Below are 19,961 nucleotides of genomic sequence, written 5' to 3'. Positions count from 1 at the left end.
TACCTCATACCATGCTTTTCAGCCCCAAAACTTGGACCGAACCACAAAAGGAGGGGGAGTATCAATATTCGTCAAAGATACCCACACCTCCAGGTTGGTGGCACAGCACGAAGCATCAGAGACTATCCATGTGCAACTAACAGTGGGTAAAACTGCCTTCCAGTTTATAGCCTGCTACAGACCACCCTCCCAAACCCAGGAACCCCACTCGGCCTTCCTGAGAACACTGGAAAATATGAAGGTCTTTCCAAACACCATTATATTGGGTGACTTCAACTACCCAACCATAGACTGGGAGCATTACTCTAGCTCCAACACCCTAGCCCAAAGGTTCCTAGAATTTATAAACTCAAATGCTATGGAATAACTTGTTACCACTCCCACAAGAGGGGAAAACATACTGGACCTGATCATCACCAACATGGGGACTCTATGCTCCAGACCAGAAGTGTATCCCTCACTGGTAAGATCAGACCATAAACTAATCTCACTGGATATTCACATCCCGACCCCACCCCCTGCCCAGAAAACCACAGTGAAAAACTTCTCTAAAGCAAATTTCACACTCCTCAAAACCGAGGTGGAATCCTTCAAAGCCCCCGGGCCTGTGGATAATACGGCCCAGACCGCAAAATCCTTTATAAACACATTCTAGGAACACCTTCAAGAATGCATGGATCATGCAATCCCAAATAAAACCAAGACCCAATCCTCCAAAGGCAGACGTCCTGTCTGGTGGACCCCAGCCATAAACAAACTATACAATAGAAGGAGGAAGCTACTACATGATAGAGCAAAATCCCAAAAAGGGAAGGCATCTCTGATCAGTATTAGCAAAAAACTGCGGGCACTCATAAAATCGTCTAAGGCCAGTGTCGAGAGAAAAATTGCACAGGACACTAAGGATAATCACAAGGCTTTCTTTAGTTATGTTAGGAACCTGGGTGGGAATTCCCAGATATGCTCAGAATTAGTCCAAAATGACAAAAAATACACCAAACCCACAGACGTTGCCAACATCCTAGCTGACAGGTTCAGCGCAAACTTCTCCCCCCCTCCCCACCAAAAGGGCTAATATCTATCCCAGCAGAGTGCTGCCCCCCTGACATCTCAGATGCTCAGGTAAGAGCTTCCCTCTCCAAAGCAAGAAACACAGCATCAATTGGACCAGACAGTGTCCCGGGCTGCGTCCTACATGAACTCCAAGAAGAGCTAAACCCAAACCTAAAACTACTGTTCAGTCTCAGCCTTACTACAGGATATGTACCCAGAGAGTGGCGTACAGCAACAGTGGTCCCTCTCCACAAAGGTGGTGCCTGAACGGATCCTGGAAACTATCGCCCCATAAGTTTCACTAGCTTGGTTTGCAAAGCTATGGAAAGGATCATCATGGACCTTATAAATAAAGATATTGGGGACCTACAGACACTGGATCCTACCCAGTTCGGCTTTGTTAAGGGCAGATCCTGCCTCTTAAACCTGGTCAATTTCTTTGAAACAGTCACCAAGGCCATTGACAAGGGGAAGGTGGTCCACACAGACTACCTGGACCTTGCAAAAGCCTTTGATACAATACCCCACTCGGGCATTATAGATAAGCTCACCAGCTTAAATATAGACCCCATGTCACTAGATGGGTTGCAAACTGGCTTAAGGACAGAACCCACATGGTTAGAATAGCTGGAGCCATGTCAGACTGCAAACCAGTTACAAGTGGCGTCCCACAAGGCTCAGTCCTGGGACTTCTCTTGTTTGGTATATATTTCTCGGAGGTACAGGCCAACATGGAAGGACTGTGGCTGACCAAGTTCGCAGATGACTGCAAACTGGGCACCGTAATAGACTCTCCAGCTGACACAAGCATCCTCCAAATGGGCCTCATAGAAACAGACAACTGGTGCCAGAGCCATGGCCTTAAGCTAAATGCCAAAAAGTGTATAGTCATCCTCTTTGGCAAAAACAAAGTGCCCACAAATTACCACATAGGTGGTAATCCATTAAGTACAGAAGAAGTAATTAGGGACCTGGGGACCCAAGTTGATAGCAATCTCTCATTTGATAACCACGTGGCCAAAGTGGTTAGAAAAACATTTTATATAGCCCACCTAATCATGAAGGGATTCACATCTAGTTCAGGGGAGGTCATCGTGCCTCTTTACTCATCCCTCATCAGGCCCATAATTGAGTACAATGCCCCTTTTGGGATGTACCTTACCAGACACCTGCAGCAACTGGAAAGACCCCAAAAGTACCTCACCAAGAGGATCAAGGGGCTCAAACAGATGCCGTATGCTGCCCGGTTAAAGAAACTCCAGCTCTTCTCGGTGGCATACCGCCTGCTCAGAGGCGATCTGTGCCTGATGTATAAAGCCATGTCCAACCTGGAATTAATGGACATGCCGCACCTCAGAAAATCCAAATCCCATCGAGCTACGCGCTCAAGGGACTTGAACCTCAGCACTGAAATAAATAGGACATGCTGGAGGGACAGATTCATAACCCAGAGGCTCCCTTCACTCTGGAATAAAATCCCAGTCCAGGTTAGGCAGAGTCCCTCATTGACTCTCTTCAAGAGGAATCTTGATGAGTGGATGGGAGATCGTAGGTTTACCCCGAGTTTCACTTCTGTGTCACTGTTAGAAAGAGGCATAGTATACTAACCTCGAAAAAGGGCATAGCAAAATTAATTTGAAATGGGTGGCGAAAGCCATACACACTCTGGCTAGGCTTATAAATGCCCTAGGGCAGATAGCCTAGTATGAACCTATGAACCTATGAACCTATAAAAAAGCTTCTACTGTTCAGGAAATAGCAGTCAGCGCTGTGAATCATGATAAGCCAGCCACCATACTGACTACAGGCCAAGAAGTTGGAAAGAATTCTGCTGCTGTGTTGACTGAGAGAGAACATCAAGTAGAATGGAGATTACCTAAAAATGATATCCTACTGCTCAGGTTTCTTTTAAAACTGACTGTGTTATTAACAACTATGTTATCTAGGACAATGTTATCGCACCTTTAGGTTTTACACCTTCTATGATCTGCTCCCTTATTCATTTGGGACATGGAAAGTTCTGCAACTTAACCTTTAAGGCTGTTTGAGTCTCTACATAAATTTATAACTGTGCTTGACACAAAACAAACTGTGTATTCTTGGAATTCTTACACTTTCTTAACTGTTAAAGACTTTGAGGGTAAAAATAGTTGTTTTACAGTTTAGAAGGGACATTTTAAGTTTTTATCCTAAATGTAAAAAATGTAAAACTGTTCATAGTATTAAAAATATTTATGATGACTGGAAGTTATGAGCTTGTGAATAGGAAATGTGGGTGACTTTATTAAGTGAGGGGGGAAATACTCATTTGCTATTATAAACATTAATACTATGAGAGACTTTAAAATATGCAGGGAAACCTATAATATTTTTCCTATGGAGATGCTACTCTAATTATGGTCTGTTGTAAGTGGACACGTACTACATGTGTCAAGAAAGGCCAGAATGCTGAAAATTGCCAGCCTCACTGTACAAAATGGTGGGTGCATGGCACTGCGGGATGGATTGTACTGTTACTCATTCTATCTTACATGTAGATAACCAGGATGTTTGTGATGAAATGGAGTGCAAATCAGTACAGTTTGCTGACAATATATTAAGTGATACTGAACAAGGGGATAGTGAAGAAGCAGAAGCGGATACTAAGTGTGAACCACGTGATACTTTATTATCCATACCAAACACCAATATTAGTAACGTTACACATGAAACTAGGTTTGGTGTACTTCTTACTCATCTAACAAAGTCTGGACATTCTGCTGGGAAAGTGTCATAGGAAAAGAAAAACATGGTTACAGGCACAACAAAATACAAAAGGGAAAGGATAACTTCTCTACACATTCTGTTACTGTAAATTGTAGGAAAAAATGATGTTTAAGACACCACTATTTTGCAGTGGTGTAAAATGTAACAGCAGATACCATTTGTTTACAGGATGTGAGATTTTTACAAGACTATAAGAGAAAGCAGTTTGCACAAAAATAGGGAAGGCAAATATATTCTATAGATGTAGATACATGTATGGGGTTATCTGTTCTGCTTAATAACCAAAATATTCAGGTTTTGGACATAATTATTGTGGGATCCTGGTAGACTGTTAGTACTAAATTGTAGGATAAAGCACAAGGTACTATGCCTAATTGTTGTATAAATCTATACTTCAGTAAAAGCTACAGGACAGCTTTTCTATAAGATGAAAACATTTTTGTTAATTAATACATATATAATGATTACTGGTGACTTTAATTGTGATATTACAGCAGAAAAAAGGAAATAGGGTCAGATGTAAATCTTTGTTGTTAGCTATTCGATATTTTCCAGCTTTAGACTGGCAAACCAAGACCACACATATATCATGGAGCTAATATTAAAACAGAAATTGACTTTGTGGTTTATTCTAGAACAATCCAGGAAATAGTAGAACAATTATTGTAGGTTTCTCAGATCACGCAGCACTTTAGTTTCTTTCTGGGAATGATAACAATGTGCTTTCAATAGGAAAGGAACTGAAGTTATTTACTGGCTTCTGTGCCAAACTTATGTATCACATTGTAGGAAAGACTGTTACTTTTTAATGATCATGCTGACATGAGACCATTTTCTTTTTCTTGCTCAGACTGGTGGGGAACTTTCAAACTAAAATATTAAACTAAGAATAAAGTACCTGTATAAAAGAAATGTATTTAGAGAAATGTGGTGCCTGTAATACAGAAATAGAAATGGGTGATACTAGAAAGAGATATTTGTATAAATACTTAAGACATTTTATTCAGGCACAGTGGCGGATGGTGACTTCAAATCAAAGGGGAGGCTGCAGGAGACATCTGAATGGGTGGGGCCAATGGGAAGGGGTGTGGTCAACTAGAAAGGGGCAGAAGTACCTCACAAAGAGGATCCTAGGCCTTAAACATTTGTCCTATATGGACAGACTCAAAAAAATATTCTCTGTCTCATATTTCCTACTTAGAGTATAGCAAGGTTCCCTACACATTGCAGTTTGCCCTTCCTTTCCATTGGACAGCTTTAAGATTCCATCCTAGCTCTGCCATACACCCTGTCCATCGTCTGTTTAGCATTTGTATTCCTCTCCAAGACATGAGTAAGCTGCGACATGCTATATGGAAATGTATTTATTTATTGCATTTGATTACTGGGAAAATCTGACTGAGCAATAAAACCCCCTTGTGCTGCGGTAGCATTGTCGCCTCACAGTATGACGTTGTCCTGTTCGATTCTCAGCTAGATCGTCTTCTGTGTGGAGACATGCGTGAATGGGTGTACCTTCGTTGAAGGTTGTGCGTCAGAGCTGGCAACTCGGCACGTAAAAATCTACTGCCAATCATTAGCAGACTGGAGTTCCACTGTGGTGATCTCTAAGTGGGAAAAGCCAAAAGACAAAACTATATATATATATATATATATATATATATATAAATATATATATATATAAACATATATATATATATATATATATATATATATATATATATATATATACACATAAGATATTGAGATAACAAACATCTCTGCTAAGGTAAAAGGAGTAAAATAAAATCCACATTGCCATACATTTACTTACAATGTACACATATGCTTTCACACTGCAGTCTACAGTACACAGAGTTTCATTCTGTATGTTTGTATGTATACCTAGCCCAGTTGCACTGTCTGTGTATTTCAAGCTGCATTAGCCAGCATAAAATATCTTTCAGGCTTGTGCGCATTTTTGTGTGTCATATATTCATGGCTAAGGGTCTTTAAACTAAAAGACACAATGATGTGTCAAAATTGTTGCACTGTGGATTATGCAAAGGCTACAGTATAGAAGTAGTTGAGAAGCACTGGAAATATGAACTGCAAAACATTACACAGAATGATGAAGTATATATCACATGGGAACAGCCATTACCAGAAGTTCAAAAATAAATGCAAAAAAATATAGTAATTCAGGAAAAAAGACTAAAGAAGTATTGATCAGTAATTGCTGCAGCCAGCTATTACAATGCCTCAAGTGGCAAAAGACACAAAGTCATGAATACCAGGATTTGAAAGCAGAAACAACAGCAAGGTGGAAGAAAATACACAGACAGTCCCAACAGTAATGGGACTGATAGGACTAAAAAGTACAATCCGTCTTAAGTGTGCTACCAATACACCTAACTGCAGGAGGAGGCAGGTTTAGGTGCTGAGAAGAACACTCTTGGCTAATAGGGTTACCATCTGTCCCACTTTGTGAGAGACAGTCCCTCTTTGGACAGTTGTGTCCTGCAAAAAAATTGTAAAAATGGCAAATGTCCTGAGGTTTTAGGACAGAATTATTTCCTATATTTTATGTAATAGTTGCATACAACAGTTATTCTGTATCTGAAATACCTAAATGTTATAAGAAACAGAATAAGCAACTAAAATGCTGCAAGAATAAGCTTTTATTTAGGTAAAAAAGTGAAGTGTTGTCCTTTGTACTGGCCGTGGGTATGTTTTGGCCTGCAAAATCTGACGTTTGTACCAAAAATGTCCCACTTTGAGCATTTGAAAAGATGGCAATCCTATAAACAAAGAGTGAAACAATACTGACTGCATGAACTTTAATACTGCCTGACTTAAGAATGAGGTCCATTCCCATCATGGTATTAGAAAAACAAACCACTTGGAGAAATTAAAATGGATTTCACATGCTTGTTTAAAAGGAAAGAAACTGATGATTGTGCAGAAAATCAGCTTCATCCACTGCAATGACTGACAAACACTTCATATATCTTACAAACAATCCATTCCTGTTCCATAGTTAAGTCCTTGTACAGTCACAATCACAATGAAGATTACCACTCTAAGTTCTCTATTCATTGGTCACAAAGCATCATGACTATTCCATTCCAACTCTTCTCAAGCAACAACTTCTACAAAATACCCCAATTCTACCACGCACCCCGTTTCTTCCATTCACCAAACACTTATGCTTTTATATATATAAAAAAGTTTAATAAACATTTCTTTACAATTTAGCAGTCAAGTTTGATGTTAACTGAGTGACCTGAAGAGACCAACTGCCTTCATTAAGTACACATCTGAACCAATTGTTTTTAACATGTTTTTCAATGTCCACTGCTTCAATTCATTCAATCATAGATGATTCTGCATTAATGTATTCTGATAAAAATAAATCACCTAAAATCTGAAAAAAATCTTCTAAAACATTCAAAGGATGGTTGCCCAAGTCTGGAGTGTTCTACATGAGAATATAACCAAATCTTGTTATTTAGCCTACAACACATAATTTTTCCTCTGCCCCAGGACCTCACCCAGCTGCTCATCTGCCTGTACCCACTCAGCCCATTCATTCCACGGGGAAGCCTATCATTTCCAGGCTGGCCAAGAGCCCCACTGCTGATCTGTTCTTGCTTACAAATTCACAATTAATCCTCTGTTTCCAGATAGCAAGAGTCGGGTATAAGAAACAGGACAGTTTTCTGGTCCTTTGCAGCAGCCTGCCCTCTCACTTTCACCTCTGGACATTCCTACTCCACCTTCAACAGCTCTTCCAGGCCATGGTATAGCTGTCCTCTGAGGGGAAGTGTACCTCTGCATGCAAAATTCCTCTCAGCTTTCAGTGATAATATACCTGGTATGGTATACTCAGTAGGCTCAAACTCCACAGGGTATAGTGCTCACACATGGTGTCACCCACTTGGAAAGCCACAGTTGCCCCCCAGGATGGCCAAGTAAGCAGCAGCACCTCATTTTTACCCTCTACAACTAGCTAATACATGTAACATAGCCACAAATCAAACTCTGGTTGCATGGCCCATAGTCAGGGCTTTATTCTTCTACACCACAGAACTACATAATATCTAACATATTTTTTGTACTTTTTCAACTTCTGGAACAAAAACATTACTGAAAAATACCAACTTGTGTGTATTGTAGATAAAAAATGAAATTTTATTAGCATGTTATTAAATTAGCAAAAATCAAAAGCTTGTTAAGTTATAGAGAATAAAACTGCATCTGGCAGAATATGCTTACTTTACCCGTAGCTCACATTTCTTTTGGAAGTCTCCTATATGCAGTATCATTATTTACTAACTTATCCATAGAGTAGATATGTAAGCCTACAAAATCTGCAGTTAATCAGAATGTAATGCATAACTCTTAAGTACGCATGCTACAACAGATCTACCTTTTATCCACTAAAAAAAATAAAAATAACCCACCAATTTTATATTCTCCCTAAACATTTCTAGCCATCCAATGAACAAATGTTAAAAAAAATTCAGTTTGAATTACAACTTATCAAACCGCTTTGATCTAAGAATCGTTTAGGTCATTCTCTCCATCACATATAGCCAAGCTTTGTAAAAAAAATCTTTCTACCAATGTAGAAAGACTTCCTGGTCTCGTAACTTAATTTCCCAATTAATAGTTAAATAATTAAAATTAGGTTTCCTTACTCTTCTACATCTCTTCCTGTCCTCATTCAACCTTTAATAATCTTTAGTGACTGACTGTCCGTCTCTGTCATGATCATGAACAATAAAGAAATGAAGTAGCTACGGATTCAGGAATCAATTCAAAAAAAGCTGTTTGCAATGGTAGCACCACCACCATAGAGTAATGAAAAGTACTGTGCATTGCCTGTACTGATTATTTCTCACTCTCTTTTTCAGAAAGAGAACAAGAACCAATCAGTAGCCATCTTGCCATCCATGTCACATACGTGACTGCGGACGTGGCAGTCCAATCCCCTTCCACTTTACTGTGGGGTTAAACCGCACAGACTTCTGGGCATCATACACTGACACAGTACTCTCCACTTAAATTCCCCCACTGACTGTAGAAAATAAAATATAAACTTAAAAATTATTTTACGAGTAGTCCTGGAACCCCATGCATGCATGCTTAGTTCCTGACTGCTGTGTTAAGCAGTCCAGAACTCCACATATGCCTGCATGCTTCCCTGAACTCCAGACTGCTCTGTTAGGCAGTCCGGATAGGGAAGACAGGGAACTCCTATACAACACCGAACTGTAATACGAACTGGAACACCACCAAAAGGAACAACAACCAGTGAAAATAACACTTTATTTTCTCTCTAGCGCCTCGGCTCACCAAAAGCCTTCAAGGAGTAACAATTCACATACATCCATACTATATATACCATTACCAACTTGTTATTCAATTATACAATCAATTAAATATAAATCTAATTATCTACTTAAAAAACAGTGTATTAAATCAAACTTTTCCAACAACACTCAGTATTTAACCCTTTAGGGGTCAATGTTTCAAATTTTAAAATAAAAATCATCTCTTTCCTTAAAAGTTCATTTCGTATTCTACCCTCACTAGCTTCATTTATAAAAATCTGCTCCAAAATAGCTACCCTCAAACTATCACACTGTGAATTATGACACTCCGCAAAATGTTGAGCTATGGGACAGGGAACTCCACCTTGCCAGCCCAGAGGTCTGTGCAGTGATGGCCGCACAGACTGGAAGAACACCGGACTGCATCACCCGCAGGCTGGAGGCTCCAGCCTCCTCATGTCTCGCAGGGAGACCCATAAAGCCTACATGGGCTGTTATGGAGGACAGGGAATCAGCAGGGAAATTGCTGCTGCAGAGGACCGCTACGGGACTAGCTGCTGCCATGCAGGTAGGGAAATCATCGGGCTGCTGCAGAGGACCAAATCGCTACCTTTGCCATGGAGGATCTGCAGGGGAAATCATCAGGCTGCTGCAGAGGATCGAATTGCTACCTTTGCCATGGAGGATCTGCAGGGGACAGAATCTCTACCTTGCAGGTAAGGTGTGTGTCTGCATGGGACAGAATCGCTTGTGTGTGTGTGTGTGTGTGTGTGTGTGTGTGTGTGTGTGTGTGTGTGTGTGTGTGTGTGTGTGTGTGTGTGTGTGTGTGTGTGTGTGTGTGTGTGTGTGTGTGTGTGTGTGTGTGTATGCACTGCAGACAAAGCACATGTAGCTACACATTCCTCATCTACGTGAGTCACTTGGATTCATGTTAATTTAGAAACAGCTGTTTCTTTGATTGCCAGTAGATTGAAAAAATATAACTTTAATTGGCTTTGGGGTACAAATGGAAAGAGGATATTAGCAAGCACAGTTCTTTTACTTTGAGACTTGAGATGTCTGCATGTCATTTCCATTGTTAAAGAAATAGTATAATGCAATAAACAGTGTATGGGTTTCTACCTGTGCTATTACATCAAGAATATGGAGCAAACAGTAGACAATAATAGTATGACTGGATTGGCATGATTCCCCTTCCTTGAAAGTCTTGGTAGAAGGGTTGGAACATGTAAATGCACCTTTAGAGATGCAATATACTATATGCTTTATGTCCTGGAAATTTTAGGATGTAGGGGAGACCTGAAGTATCCTTGGATGCTGTACCCACTCAGTAAAAAGGGGAGAAATGGGAATGCACAAGTTGGCCCACACATCAGGGTACTTGTTTAGCATGTTCCCCATTCTGTAAAGCCTTTGCTGTTATTTTCAGCATTGAAAACCTCAGTAGTATGACCTAAAGGGTGGATTTCAGTTGCAGAATGCCTAGCAACTATCTGGTGGTGGTTTCTAGTACTAAGCTGACTGTATTCTGCAGTATTTGACAGATAATGTACATTTTTTCTGCTGTGAAGAAAATCCAAGATGGTGACCACAATTTGCAGCCACTTGTTCTGCTTTGGAGACTCATATTGCTAGGATGCACACACTGTTTACAGATAAAGCCCATTACATTGTGCTATAAAAGTAAACTGAAGGCTTTAAAAAAGAATTTTATACAATCAATTTTTCGACAGCCATTTCATTGACTGGTGATAAAGTGGAACAATTGTAATGAAAAACACCTTTTAGTGACAGTGGAATATTTCATTTTTTCCACTGTTGAATAACATTGTAGAAGGTATATCGAATTTTGGTGGAGTGTGGGGTACTTCCTGCAAAAAAATGTTTTGTGAATTGCAGAAAGGTGCTTTGTCATATTTTTACAAGTCCCTAGTACATGGGGTTTGATTAGTTCTGAAAAGGCAATGCCTTCCTCCTCATTTTCGACATCCTCGATCATTAAATAGTAATAAAATGACAAATCTCTATTTTCCCCCTTATTTTGCATAGTCATCACATGTTTCCTCCAAGACATAGATGTTATGGACTTCAGTGCACATTACCACCTAATGTCCATCCTCCAGATGCTCCATCTTTGCATTTCACTCAACTGGAAATATGCCGTGATTCTTTATAGCCAAACTCATAACTGAAACAGGCATGTACAACATTTGGATCCCTTTCATCTGTACTATATTTCAGTGCCCGTTTTCTTTCAGAAAGTATTAAGATTTGAGTGACAAAGTGTTCTTGTTTCAAGGCAGTTCCTCCATATTGGTAAAAATGTTCACATTGATTTCTGTTAGAATTCAATGTGTTTAAAGACCTTGTCTGGTTTTGGTAACGTGGCTTATCAAATAAGAATGAGTTTTCTTGAAATGTACATTTATAACTTCCCTGTCTCTGCTATACATAACAGTCTGAAGACTGTTCTGTCAATGCCTTATTTACAGGGTCTGCAATGTTTCCGCTTGTTCATATAAGGAGAAATGGAGTGCATAATGTGGTGATAAATCCTACAGCGCTTTTCTCACCTGTATGATCAGCTAAAAGCTGGAAATGCTCCAGCCATCTGCGTCTGTTGGTCATCAGCACTGAACATGAGTGGATGTCTGAGTCAAATGTAAGAATGGGATGGGGTCTGAGTTAGTTGTCTGGTGGACCAGAGTGAATGTGCAAGGGTGTAAGCTCTACCCCAAAACAGGTCTCTGCAGCTGATAGAATTTTGTTTGAAGTATGTATCATTAGCTTTAGTGGGAACTTGAAATAAGGTAATGAAATGCATAGAATGGGAAGGTGCAGTTCTACTACATATTAAATTGTGAAAAAAAAAAAAATTCCTGAGTGGAAGTGACCAGCTCTTGATCAATAAACCTGAGATTCTTTAGTCTAATCCTTCAGTAAAGCACTGGGGAGGAGCTGAATTTTCAACCAGCAGAGCAGACTATATAATATAACAAGACTATTGCTGAAGTAATACCCTGACCCCATATGCAAAAATAAGAATGAAGGGACTGTGGATGGATGGAACCAATACTGTAATTTAAGGGCTAAAATATTAAAAATCATAATGCCATGAGTGTTTTTTTTTTACTTTCTCAATGACTCATATTATTTGGTAAATGTTTCACATTTACCCCAATTGTTGTTCCATTAATTATTTTGATAATGTGAAGCTGAAAAACTCATACAAATTCATCTTGTAAGAAGTGCATCTAACTGCTTTACTTGTTTTTTATAGCTCTGTGGTGTTAATTTTATTTCCTGAAATGTAAGTTAGATTTAGCTGCTCATGATAATAAGCATATTACCCTGTATAACAAAACTACAACAAACTAAACGGCACATTGCAATGTGTGCAGCAGCATATTCTGCCAGCATAACTTTTATTGTATTAATGTGTATTTTTTTACTAACTCAATACACACTAGGGATAATGTGCTTACAACCCCGACACACAATCTAGTGACACACAAAAGCACATATATTGCATTAAATCATTCATTTATATAGCACTACTGTTTTTTTTTGTTGTTTTGTTTTTTGTTTGTTTTTATGAGGAGTAGTAGGCTAAATGCATTGAAGATAAGCTTCAAAGTTAAAGAATAAAAGTGACACATTTGAAACCACCATGCAATCCACCCTGGCATTTCAGGGGTCACAGTCTGCTTAAAACTTGCAGAATACATGAAAACAATGTAAATATGAACAAGTGCAGATTGAGAAGCCAACCAAATTCATGTAATGTAATACAGGAAAATGGCACTTCTGAAATAGCTCGTGAGGTGTGTGTTTTATGTCATTTTGCAATAAAACAGAAAAAAAGGATAAGCAAGTAAATAAAGCATTCATTACGATTTGCAGAAAGTGGCAGAAGTTTATGATAATGGAAAGTAAAAAGGGCAAAGATCATTGAGAAAGTCCTGCTCTGTACAGGTAGAAGGATGTTATGATGAAGCAGGGAAAACAAACTGGATTATATTCACATGAAGGATAATTATTAAGACAAAAAAATATATTACACGTGGCATTAGTTATACTTCAAAATAATGCTATTTGTCTAATCATGATTGGATTAGCAAACAGTTCAGTCCTGATGACAACTCGACACCAAGATCAGGAATGTAAGAAAAGCACACTGACAAAATGTCAGCAGTGGCAAAACAGAAACTTGGATAATGAATGCAGACATAGTGGATGCAAATTGCTAATAGATCTACATCTCTCTTACCTGCTCTTGATTCTTCAAAACAGAAATGTTCTCCTTCTCACTTCAAGCTGAAGCATCTCTGTTCAGTTTTTTGTGCCTGGTATCATCTACCGTATTCACACACAAACCTCATAAATAATAGCCCTTCTACCATTCCTGCTGTAGAGACTACTGTTATGACTGCACTGAATTTCTAAGTCACCTATGCAGTACCACTTGTTAACTATTGCTATTCCCACAGGCACACACATGAAAAATATAGACATTGAGCAAAATACTTCACATAAAAAGCTACCCAGTGCACTTACAGATGTAAAAAGCATTCCTTTGACAGTGCTGCTAGGATTTAGTTTAGCATATTTTCTTCGCCCCCTCCTCATACTATATCATCTTGTGCCACTTCTTTAATTATCTCACTGTAAAAATGTATGCACTGTATTAGTCACTTAAAACTTGCAGGAAAGAAATAGGCAAACACTTGTGGAGGTTCCTGTAATCATTTTTTCAGATTATGCCTGTAATAATCTGAACTGTTTTATTATAGCACCAAGTCTACCTTACCCCCGACAACCAATCTGTGACTAGAGATTATGCATCCTGGGCTTGATTAGTACCTCAGACATCAGAGTTACTGGAGACATGCCAAAGGGTTTATTCAAATGGATGTAGGGGCATTGGCTAAGTCACTGCAGAGTGTCGAGTGGATTTTACAAGGCACTAAGAGCTTCAGGGGAAGAGAAGTTTAGTGCTGCTTATGCTGAGTCTGCTTGCATTATTAAAAGCACAGCAAGCAGTGTACTTGCTTTTGATGCAGAAGGCTGTAGGTTCTACTCCCACAGTATGTGTATGTAGATGCATTGCTGATACTGTACTGTGTTGTACTTTTACAGGGGGTGGATGCTGCAGTCCTGAGAATGTCCTCTTTGGCGGACATGCCTAGTAACTATGAACTTGTTATCAATTTGCCATCCATTCCCTATTGCAATATTGCTAACTTATCATTTTTTTAATGTAACATAGGCAATTTATTCCTCAAGGGCAACAGTCACCTTATATTTCATTGTTCCATCTACAAATAAAGTTGTTTGCTAGCAGCAACCTCTTCATTATTTACAGATCTCTTTAATGTGGAATTATTTAGATGACCTTTACTTCTGCAAAGATTGTGCATATTTACTGATACTGGTGGACTGTAGAAGTCTGAGTAGACTTTTATGATGGAAATGTTCTGAATTGGGCAGTTTTGTCATTATTGGTGCATGCATTTTGTTTCATTGTTTAATGGAAAAATGTTCAAAACAATAAATTTAAAACACACTCTAACAATTGTACTGTATTATACAAGGAATATAATTTAATACAGTCAGGAAGGTGTATCAAAGAACATATGTATGCTTCATGTGTAAGGGGCCTATGATTTGAAAACCAAAGTTAATCTTTATCTGCCACTGGCCAGATGTATTTTCTTTGAATGTGGGTTTTAATACTGTTTCAATGAATGTGAGTTTCAAGGGCAGATAAGTTTTAATGCTAAGTCTATTTTCATTGTGAGACTGCATTCTTTGTTTAGCAGATATCTATTAGTGTTTGTGCTGTAAATGTAAAATAAAACTTTTAAATGAAATCCAAATAATCTTAGAAGTAAAGCAGTATGCACATACAGTCTTATTGGTAAATGGAGTGAAATAGCCAAGGAATGGGACATTGGAGTGGCTGCAGGGGGGAGGCCCAATTCGACCATGATTTTGTGAAGGGGGTGGCAAACTTAAAGACAGCCCTGGCTGTACTATACCTGTTAACTATCCAGATTTTTACAGAATGAATAGATTTTTGCTTCTTATTTTTGGTTTGCTCCTGATAAAATTTGTGGTTTTCTGGCAAATCATTTAGAAATGAAGTCACTAAATAATGACAGACATTGAGTTTCAGACTTCATACCCTTCAGAAAAATGCATGCTAAAGCAAGATCTGTTATTCTATCAATTGCCTAAGTTTATACAAGAGCAATTTTTAGTACTGTCTGTATGATCCCCCAATATATTTGGCCTCGTCCAGAGTTCCTGCATTAAGAGGTTGAGAGGTACAGACAAATAAATCACTTTATAGAATTAGGTATATCCAAACCTCTCAACTGTTCCCAACTTTGGCTCAAAATGTTGCTCTCTCCTTAATAATCCATCCGCAAATGGAAATTTTGGAAGAAAATGTGGAAGGTTTACAATTAATAATTGTAATGATCTGAGTTTTAGATTACTTTTATTTCAGAAATGCATGTAGATTCTCATATTTTTGTCAGCTGTTCAACTTAGCAGTACTAATATTAAAAATGTGTCCCTTCTTTGAGAGGTTCCCAGCTGTATTATGTGGCTATTTTATATTTTTGCATCACATTTTTGGTCTGTTTTTCATAAAATTGTGATTTTCTGGCAAATTTGTGGCAAATCATTAAAGATTGAAGTTAGAAAATAATGACAGACATTTGAGTTTCAAATTTCATACCCTTCAGAAAATTCATACTAATGCAAGACCTACTATTCTATTATCTTTCTAAGTTTATAAGAGCAATATTTAAAAATTGTTCTTATTTTTGGGCCTCTGTCCCACTTCTGTTTATGGATTTTTCCAGATGTCTTGCTATGAGGTTGAGAGGTATGACAAATGTGTCAGGGCCATCACTGTCAGCCAGAGACATTTCAAATTGTGACATACTTGTTGTACCCCACTCCCCCATGTAGTGACTCTGGATGTGTCCAAGCAAGGAGCAGTTATGCAGTGTAAATGTGCAGAATATCCCCCCATCCAAGGTAGACAAGGTAGAAACAAGTACTACAGTGGCTTTTCATCTGTCCTTGATTTTGCGGAATGTTCTGTTTTTTTGTCATATTTTTATACTGTTGATTTGTGCGTTGGTTTGGGCATGTGCTGAGGAGGGATGATGGGTATATTGGGAAAAAGATGCTAAGGATGGAGCTGCAGGTAAGAAGAAGAGAGGGAAGGCTAAAGTAAGGTTTATGGGGAGAGGGTGAGAGAGCAGTTGGTGTGACAGAGCAAGATGCAGAGGATAGGAAGATGGGAGAGAAATGGAGAAATGATCTGATCCGCTGTAATTAAAAAGGAAAGCCGAAAAGAGATGATTTGTGCTTCTTATTATTCAGAAAATGCATGTTGTTGCAGTGCCTGTTGCTCTGTGTTTAAGTAGCAATGTTTTAATGACCATGAAGTAAGCTTGTCTGAGATTGTAAGATGCAAGTAAGCTTTAATAAGCATACGGTTAAAGAATTAACAACATTGAAAGCCTTTTTATTGCTGCCATGCAGAGAATATTTACATAACTAGATACCGTATAAGCATTAGGTATTGAAATGCATATGACAGTATTTGTAATAAAGGACAGGATTACAGTATTTTCAGAAGCTCATTACATTTGTTGTAGACTTGCAGTCATCTTTGCAGGCTTTACCAGTAAACTAAACAGAATGCCAATCTATCATGTGTGGTCCATAACATGTGCAATAATCCTTTAAGCAATTTATCTTGAGCTTGTTTCTTGTTTGCTGTTCATTTTTTACTTTGATCATGTTTTCCCCATGAAACAAGTAGATAGTTGTTGTCAGGCAGCAGGTCTTTTTTGGATAGGAAACATTTTTACAAGTGGGGGTATCACAGAGATTGCTACTTTCAGTGTGTTAGTTGGTACTTTTATAAAGCTGAATATAAATTATAATTAGAACTACAGTGCAAGGAGAAGTGGTTTGAGTTGAGTGGTGGTTGTTTTTTTATATTTGATTTTAACTGGCATTCCAGTAATGTATTTAAAAAGTAATTTATTTTTTCATGCCTCACAACCTTTTTGTTTCCATCTAGATATTAAGTAAGCTGTCATGTAGCCAATGCATTAAAATATTTTTCTTCTTCTACGCTTCATTTTGTCTTGATTGGACTCTCATAATGACGGTTTGGCACCCAGGGCAGCGTATTTAAAGTCCCAGTTTTTGTGGTTTTGAGCCTAGCCCCACCCCTTTCTAGTTGGCCACATCCCTTCCAGTTGGCTCCACCCATTAAACTGTCTCCTGCAGCTCCCCTTTGATTTGAAGTCACCAGCTGCCACTGAGTCCAAGTCCAGATTTACAGAAACCAAAAAAAAAAAAAAACCCTGGAACTCGCCGAGCATGCACAGTTCAAGCTCCGGGACTTTGCGAGTCAGTCAGACTCGCTTAGAGCATTAACCAGCCAGTTTAATTTATATTTACATATTTTACAAAATGAAATGTATGTTCTTTTCTTTTCTTCACACAGTTGGGGGGGGCTGCAGTCCTGCAGTCTGAAACCATGAGCCGCCACTGTTCAGGCACAAACATTTGAGTGGGGGTAATAAAAAAAAGAAGTCAGCCCTTTTGGGTAGGGATGGGGGAGACAAGTAAAATGTCATAAAGACATATTCAGTGCTGTACTAAATAGTAGTGGTCATCAGAACATGGGAAAACCAACATTCAAACTACAGTACAACAGGGTATAGCAGATACGTATAACAAACAGTGCTTCTTTTTCTTTTACGTCTAAGAGGAAAGTGAAAGAAATAAGATAAGATACAACACTATTAGAAAAAAAATATATCTATATCAGAACTCCATAAGTGATATCTCAAAGGCAAAAATGTTTTCTGTTTCAGGGATAAATGGCAAATGGCTTAGGATATTTTTTTTATAAACTCATGGGAGACAGAGGGGCCCGTCTTCATTTTTTTTTTACATATATTGAATAAATGGCATAAAACTGGCTTAGTTCCTGAAACAGTTCATGTTGGAGTGATAAAATTTCTCTGGAAAAAGGATACAATAGACCTAACAAAATGGAGCCCTGGCTTATTATACCGTGCGATGTTGACTATAACATTTTGATGGCTATATATCTACAAATATTTGAAAAAGTATTTCCAGAAGTAGTACAATAAAATATATGAGAACAAAATTCACTCGAGTCACCAAATGGAAGAAACCAGATATAAAACTTGATGAAGCTTGTTTGCGAAAGCACTGTTAGCTTGTGTTTTTTGGATTAAAAGTTATATATTTTATATTTGGTTTCTTCCATTTGGTGACTTGAGTGAGTTTTGTTTCATTTTTGTGCTTATTTTACTGTGCTTTTTCCGCTGAGCATTTTTTTCATTTCTGGGACAATAGAATATATGTAGTATTAAAGGAAAAATATTAAATAAATGTTAGTTTTGATCAGAGAAATGATGAAATATACCAGACTGGGAAAACATAATGAAAAATTAGTTGCTTGCAATATTATAAAGCTTATAACAATAGTAGACACATCCTTCTTCTTATAAATACCAAAGAAAATTACAGATGTCTTGAATGGGGCCTGTAAAAATTCCTGATTGTGAGTCTTGGTTAACAACTGGCTTAGAAATAATATTGAGCTAAACAAAGGGGTTAAACATGGATGCCTCATGACTTCTGTTTTCTTTTGTCTAGCCATGAATGAAATAAGAGCAGAACTTATTGACAGCATGCTTGCTGTATGAATATACTTTCTAAAGGAGGTGTAGCTACCTAGTTTTTGAATTATGATGATGATTTGATAATTATGGTGAGGAAAAAGGCTTAGCTTTAATTTGTATTGCAAGATTTAGTAAAAGTGTTATATAAAATTGGACTAAGCTTGAGTAGAGAGAAATGGCTGGGTTATGGTACAACAGACAAAACAGGTGGCATTTACAAAGAAAGAATTTGAAGTCTTAGGTGTGAAATTAAGGGAAGAGACATTGTTGAATCACAGAAGAAAACCACGGTATGCAATATAAAGACTGTAATGGATGGGCAGAAGCTTTATACCTAATCAAATGAAAAAGTCATATATAATTCATTCTGACATATTAGGAAAATTAGGCTACCAAGGGAGTGCAATTAGGTTCCTGACACGTAGAAAAACTTTTGTTACAATTCTGACTTGGTATTATTTGGTTAGCAAATTTAAACCCCATCAGCAGGGAAATTTGAAATAATAAATGGAGTGAATGTGTCTTAGATTAGATTAATTCCAATGTATGCCTTGCAACACTACAGTTACACTGGGTTTTACAGCATCTACTGTCTAAACCAGAATACTTACTTGTTCATATATTATGATTACATTATATGAAAAATAAATCTTAGATATTGATGGAGATTTATTTGAATATGTCAATAAAGACTAGAGTTTATCAATACATGATACAGCTGAAAATAGAAAACTATTGTATATTATTAGTGTAAATAGAAATAAATAAATTCAGATACTGAAAAAATGTTTTTTAACATGTACCCTAGGAATGAGCTTCTGGATCAGAGAAAAAAACACTGTATATAGAAGGGACAGATTTAAAATATGGGAATATCATGACTTTTTTATGGAGGGTAAAGTTAAATACCTGTTAAAAGTTCTTTAAAATATAAACCGACTGACAAAAGTGCCATTTATGTTTATTTGAAGAAACTATGTCTCATTTGTATAGATTTTCCTAGGACTACAAAATTCCAGAATCAAAGTACCCAGTTATGGAGATGTCTGATAGTTCTTCATGTAGC

Source organism: Protopterus annectens, chromosome 1.part0, assembly GCF_019279795.1.
Source record: "Protopterus annectens isolate FY-2018-M chromosome 1.part0, PAN1.0, whole genome shotgun sequence".
In the NCBI taxonomy this organism is placed as follows: Eukaryota; Metazoa; Chordata; order Ceratodontiformes; family Protopteridae; genus Protopterus; species Protopterus annectens.
Note: the sequence above shows the minus strand (reverse complement) of the source record.